The following is a 7,286-nucleotide window of genomic DNA, read 5'->3' on the forward strand; positions in this document are numbered from 1 at the left end:
TGTGCTTTAAAATAATTTGTAAAAGAATTCTAAAATATTCGTGAATACTTATAAGAGACGAATGAGAGAGAGAGAGATAGAGAAAGAATATAGAGGAAAGAGAGAGAATACTTTCTTCTCTCTCCCCCGAATGAGAGGAACGCGCTTTCTTCTTTTAAAGAGTATCCTTTCCGCCAATTAAATTCGCGAAAATTTTGTGCGTCGTCAGGACGCAGGTTTTCAGCTGTTAATGTGTTTTTTTTTCTCTTTTCACATAACGTAAAAAATCCTTTTGACTTTTTTTTCCAATTTTTACTACTCCACGTTTGATCGCCTTTTCTGAATCGCCAAATTCGCATAGCATCTACTTACCACTGACGTATGCCGTCAATACACACACGTGTACAAGTACAATTCAACATCATACACATGGCGCATAAAACTTTTCGATCGAAGGGAAAAAAAAAAGAGAAGATGTAGTGTTTTTAGTGGATAATGTTTACTGCATACTACATATTCTATATGAATAATCCTTAAGTACACAAATGCATAGGAAGTAAAGAAAAAAAAACGTATATAGACGTATCATAAGCAGAGGAAAAAATATATATATAGCGAGCGGCTTTCCTCCAGATGCAAAATTCAATTTTCTCTTATATCTGTATAATAAGAGATACGATTATTCTCGCTAAATTACTCTCGAGATACCAGCTGATTGTCAAATCTTTTAAATTTCTATCATCTCATTCCGAGAAGCCAAAGGCATTCTTTTGTATCAGAATCATTTCCACTTCAAAATTTCATTCTTTCGATAAGACACATTTTATTTTATTTTATATCATGCTGTATTAAAGTTGATAGATTTGAAGACATGTGTGTGTGATTTTTTGTTTTGTATAAAGATTGATTTAATAATAAAAAAAAAGCTGCAATGAGAGAATCAAAATTTTCGACTTGAGACTTGTTAATCGAGGAGAAATTCTTTTTCGGAGCTCAAGGATATACATGGAAATCGTTCTTTTCGGAATCTAAGGATACCGGTTCTGGAGGGTGAGCAGTCGCTAAAGTATATTTTCGAGTTATGGATTTAATAGGCACACACAGTGAGGAATTGCCCTGTATTACTGATAGCAAAGAGAAAGACGTCGAAGCGAGAGTCACAAACGTATATATGTGTCCACAGAACGAGGGTGAAGCGGAGAATTCGACTTATATTTCGCGACAAAAGTATGTTCCTTACCGTGAAAATACCCTCGATCATGCAAGCATCTAAAACTGATGATGAAGAAAGAAAGAAAGAGTAAGCTTCTTGGTGAAGATAATGAGATCTTGTTTAAATATCTTCTTTAATATCTTCAACGTTTAAATATCTTCTTTAATATCTTCAACGTTCAAATATCTTCTTTGACATTTTTTTGGTGAAGATAATGAGAAGATTGCGTTTAAATATCTTCAACGTTTAAATATCTTCTTTAATATCTTCGACGTTCAAATATTTTCTTTGACATTTTTTTGGTGAAGATAATGAGAAGATTGCGTTTAAATATCTTCTTTAATATCTTCAACGTTTAAATATCTTCTTTAATATCTTCAACATTTAAATATCTTCTTTGACATTTTCTTGGAGAAGATCTCGTTTAAATATCTTCTTTACTACCTTCAACGTTTAAATATCTTCTTCAATATCTTCAACGTTTAAATATCTTCTTTACTATCTTCAACGAGAAGCTTCCGGTTTGGATGCAGGCTCATTGTATCGCATATATACCCACGATATCGAGAAAGAGATAACATAAGAACGACCGATTCTCTCCACCTGTAATAAGTATTTAAAGGTTTATTAACGAGCCAGATTTTTTCTTACCATAGAAAAATTTATATTATATACATCGAGATATATATATATATACACACAAAATACATATATATATATCTACATCATACGCTATAATATATATATATTTTTTTTTCAGTTTTGCTTTAGCTATACAATACGTAACAGAGATAATAGGGTATATGAGAGAGATTTTAGAGTGCGTGTATGTGAATATATGTGCGTATGTGTATGTCTGAGGGAGAAAATGAGAGGAAGAAAGAAAGATGAGAAGGGGAGTTACGGAAACCGGATGGCATTAAAACGTACCTATATTACATGTTAATTAACTACAATTAATATTTACAGTCCGCAAAGCCAAGTCTTTCTACGCACCACTTTGTTTTCATTACAACCGATAAATATATCACACGCAGAAAACTTCCCTACACCACATGTTATATACAAATCATATATGTGCAATAGTTGTTACAATAGATCAACGGGGAATAAAAATGAGAAAAAGCACCTACACGCAAACTACCTCGCAAATTCCGAAGCTGATAAAACGAGCGAATGATAAGTCGTCTGGCATGATATGGCGTAGACTTTTGCTCTCGAGGAAGCGAGATTTGATTTCTTGAAAGAATTCAGATTTTCGACGTATGGATAAAAAAAAGAAAATGTTACAGCGATGTTCGAAATCGTAAGTGTAATTAATATCGAATTGTAATCCCATAAGTCAATCGTAAAACGACGACCTCGCATATTTTTATGTAAACACTTTTAATACTTTTATTATAATAATTTTCTACGCATTGTATTATCGTTCGAGGAATTTTTTTCCCCTCGTTAAGAAATCTTTCCGACGATAAATCTTTTTGTTTAAGAATTTTTATAATATTAATAAAGTAGCAGGAGGGATGATTAATTAACTCCGACTCGATAATTATCCTCGGCAATATTCTGCGCTTTATCATCTCCGGATTTTTATCAAATAATATATACGCGATTTGTGTGAAACGCGCGACGTTTACGCCGATTGACGCAGGTAGAAACCAATCTTCCCTCCTACCCCCCTTCCCCCAGCATCATCCCCTCGTACAATAGAGAATAGATGTAACGAATGTAACGACGACGATGAAAAACGAGGTAATAGATTATTGCTTTGTCGGGGAGGGACGGGGCATTCACTCGGGAACTCGATGCAGCTCCTCTTTTTTTTTTTTTTCTTCCCTCGACGCATCGATGTCCCGCGGATGCTCTCCCTCGCGAGTGTATATATTATGGAATCGTCGGGAGGAAGAATTACGGATGTATCCTTCCCGAGACTCTCCGACGTCCTCGATCGTTCGGAGTTCGTATCCCCTCCGCTCCTTCGAATTTCACCTTTTTATCGCGAGAAATATTTCCGAGACCGAAGGGGTTGCGTCCCGAGAAGGAGTTAAAACGAAAGTACAAGGGATGGAGACATCCCTTAACCAATATCAACGCTAATCAAAATAAAGAGAGACATCACTGCCAAATGCTTCGCACTTATTTCGGGCGCAGCGATTTCGATCTCTCGGAAATTCGATCGATTTTTTTTTAATTTTTTTTTTTTTTTGAGAGAAGGATACGAGAAACCCTCTTTTCTTGTGAAGAGAAGAGGACGGGGTTTTTTTTCTTTTTCATTTCTGGAGAAAAGGAGGTTTGCGATATGATATTCTGGATTTTTTGCGGAGAAGGGGGACGTAATATTGCTGATGAATTGCGATCGAGATCGAAGGAGGATATCGGGTAATCCGTAACGACGATCGTCCGAACCGACAACCTGTTATATCTCGCTGTTTACCGATTCGCTCGGGGATTCCGGGTTCGCGGATGGACAAGGATGCGACGATATCCCGAAATTTCGGACTTATTGAAATTTTTTGTTTGCGCCCTCCCGGAATTCCGGCCTTCGGTTCACGGCTATTTGTTATTTACGCCGAAATCTGTTAGTTTTTTTGTTCTTACATATTAGTGTGTTGAAATGGAGAACGGGAATGGTACGTGGTGCAGTTGCATTGTTCTTTTTACCTCATTTCTTTTTTTACGGAAAGGAAAAACAGGGAAAGAAGAGAGAGAAAGCGAGCGAGAGAGAGAGAGAGATTCGGCAAGCACGAATGTTACGCACGTCTTTTTCTTTTTGTAAACTTTTGTAACGCGCCTGTGAGAACCTCGGACGATCCACGAAATATGTAATCATGCGGATATTTCTCAGAAAATTCAGAGGGAACGCTGTCAAAATTGCACAGCACTAGAGATAGAAGATATGACACTACGGTCAATTCTAATGATGAGATTAATCACACTCGGTATATTTGTAACAATTAAAATAGTCATCTGTCAGTGACTTTTGCAAATTGAAGAGTGTCAACAAACGTCACGTTGACCCTATTATGCGCGATTACGCCATAATTGATATCAATTGGGATCGTGGATCGAGGCGAAGCACAGCGCGAAATATTGAAAAGAAGAACAATTCCTCACGTAAGCAAAAAAAAAAAGAAAAAAAAAGATTGTGGTTATCATAGAAAAAAAAATAGAGAGAGAGTGAGAATGAGAGAGAGAGTGTGTAAGGGATGAACGAGAAAATAACGGGCATACGCAGGTGAATCAGGATTAATCGCAAATCATTAACTCTGTGTAACTCTAATAAAAAAATCTATTTGAATGTAAGCGCGTTAAAAAAAATGCTATTAAGGAGAACAGTATATATAAATATATATATGTATATGATAAAAAAAAAGAGCAACCGCGCGCGGGCGGGTCAGGTAAAAGGAAGCAGATAATTTCGCGAGTGGAGAGAGAGAGAGACCTCTCTTCCCTCTCCGCTTGTTTCTTTATTTGTTTGTTTGTGACAAAGGTAATCTATTTAGACAAAAACGATGGGAGAGACGCTTCGAGTCTAACGGTCGAGCGAAGGAGAAGTACATTTGCATGATAAATTAGATAACATTGCGACAATTTTTAGACGCTCGATGAAGGGGACGTTGAACGGGAGAGATTTTGATTTTCGAGGGAAAAAACACCAAACCTTCCAAGGATCTTCAATTTTTATACCTGATGAATTTTTTATACGAAAACTCTTGAAAACTTTCGAAATATTTTGAATAATAGAAATATCGTAGTATACTTTACAAAGGTCTTGTAACGTTTAAGAAATATATACATATATTATATCGCGAAAAAAGGATATCTCGCGAGCGATTTATATACAGATATATATATTTATACAAGCCGTGCGTACTTTCCTCGCGTCGAGAATCGCGATCAAAAAGTCTCCCTCGAAGCTCCCATCGTTCGGCTCTCGATCGGATATTTTCGTTTTCTTCTTCCAACTACCGCTTGCTATCAGTAATCTTAACTGTCCGAGAATGTTTACACACACGAACGAGAGAATTCGGCAGATACAGAGATGTAATGCGAGTGAAAAAGAGAGAGTGAGAGAGAGAAAGAGAGAGAGAGAGAGAGAGAGAGAGTGAGCCTCGAAATCCTTCCGTCACGAAACGCTCCCGTCAAAGGGAATCACATCCCCATCCGAAAATCCTCCCTTCTGATAGAACACACAAACCACGTATATATTTACGAGGGCTCCCCTTATAAAATAGAAAAATCCTTATTTCCGTATTTTTCCGAAAAATTCTAATTTTCCACCGTCTTCATCCCCTTGTTTCCCCCTCCCCCTTCCCCTTTGAATTTTCACGCGCAACGATTTATATATCGGACACTATTACATGTAATCAACAAGCATTTCTCTCGGAATCATTTTCTTCCCCCACTTCGCGCCGACAATTGGACGATTTCGTATTTTCGGATACGCATAGCGAGCAGTTTGTTTCTTTCGGAAACGCATGTAATCACGAGGACGAGGAAGTAATAAGAAATCGATGTGTAATGAGTTTATGTGTAACGTTCAATTGAGAATTGTATGTAATTGTATATATATAAGTACAATGCAGTTCGTGAGTTAAGATACATTCTCCTTTTTCTACCATGAGAAAAATAAATTATTCTAGTTAATAAAAGAGGATTTGTATTTTTCCGTATCGTTCCTTCGCCATCGTTTCCATTATTATTCATGTTAATTACTTGTAATGCGTTAATTTCGAGCATGTTAATAATTTTCGCTTATTTCTTTCAACGGGATATTTATAGATTTATTTTTTAACGATTTATCGAAAAAAAAGGCTCCAAAAATTGCCGATGAAAATTTGTTTGCACAGAAGAAACCTTATAATAAAAATGACATTTTTATTACTGTGGTTTGATCCTTTTTATGTCTTGATTTTCTTGATTTAAATCTCTTTTTCTTAAAAATAATAGAATATTGTACATTTTTTCTAACACAAGATATAAATTTTCTATTTTATCGATTCTCTTTCTCCATCGTAAAAATTCTTATCGAAAAGAATTATTAATTAATTGCTTATTATATAAGTTTATTTAAAAAAAAAATTAAATTTATATCTCTTTTTTAAGAATTTATTCTAAATTAAATATCACGAAGAGAATAATTTTCCAAAACAATGTCAATTATTCATTGATCGACGATTAGATAATTTTTTGATCCTATATAAAACATGGCCAATTTACAGAGACGATCGATCGACGAAAATAACGCCGGCGTTGACCTTTCGCTCGAGATATGATACAACGAGGTTGAAATAAACGAAATCGGTCAAGAATAATTACACGAATATGGATTTCCGATCACTTTAATACATATTACATCCAGTTCGACGACGCATAATATTAAAGAGACAGAGATGCCAGATGGGACAGAGTTGTTTGCATCTAAAATAAATAACATTATACATATTGTATATACATGAGTGTCTAATTAAGATGCATAAATATTACATTGCGCAAAGCCCTCGAGTTAATATTCAAACTCGATAATACTCGAATTGATGTCTCGACCGAGCTTTGTTTACGTCTATTTTATCGACGATATTCCATGTATTCTATGTATTGTATACATATTTTATCGACTCGAATACAATTATTCGTTATTGGGCTAATTGTAAGATTTTAACGAGAATTGTCTCCTTGTTAATTATTTAGTCTTTCATTTATAATTATCATTTTAATTGGATCTAAAATATTCTAAACGTAATCACAATTTCGATCCTAAGTGATTGTTCCTTTCTAGAGATAGTATTAACTGTAAATAAATTAACAGACATGTATATTAATTATAATATTAAAATTATTATCTCAGAAAGGAGCAAAAAACCTACAATCGGACTAGGTTCAATGTCTTAATCTAAATCGATCGCGTAAAATGTCGTTCTGCGACTCCTGAAAGTCGCAGACACTTGTTCCTCTATATTAACGACATATAGGGTGATACAATAATAATGATGTCAATAACCATAATCGCGATTGTTACATTGACATTCGACAATCTCGAGTGATTTCGATCAATAATTGCAATAATTAATTAATACTATTATAATCAATACAT

The sequence above is a fragment of the Camponotus floridanus genome, unplaced genomic scaffold (assembly GCF_003227725.1).
Source record: "Camponotus floridanus strain SB8 unplaced genomic scaffold, Cflo_v7.5 scaffold3, whole genome shotgun sequence".
Classification (NCBI taxonomy): domain Eukaryota; kingdom Metazoa; phylum Arthropoda; class Insecta; order Hymenoptera; family Formicidae; genus Camponotus; species Camponotus floridanus.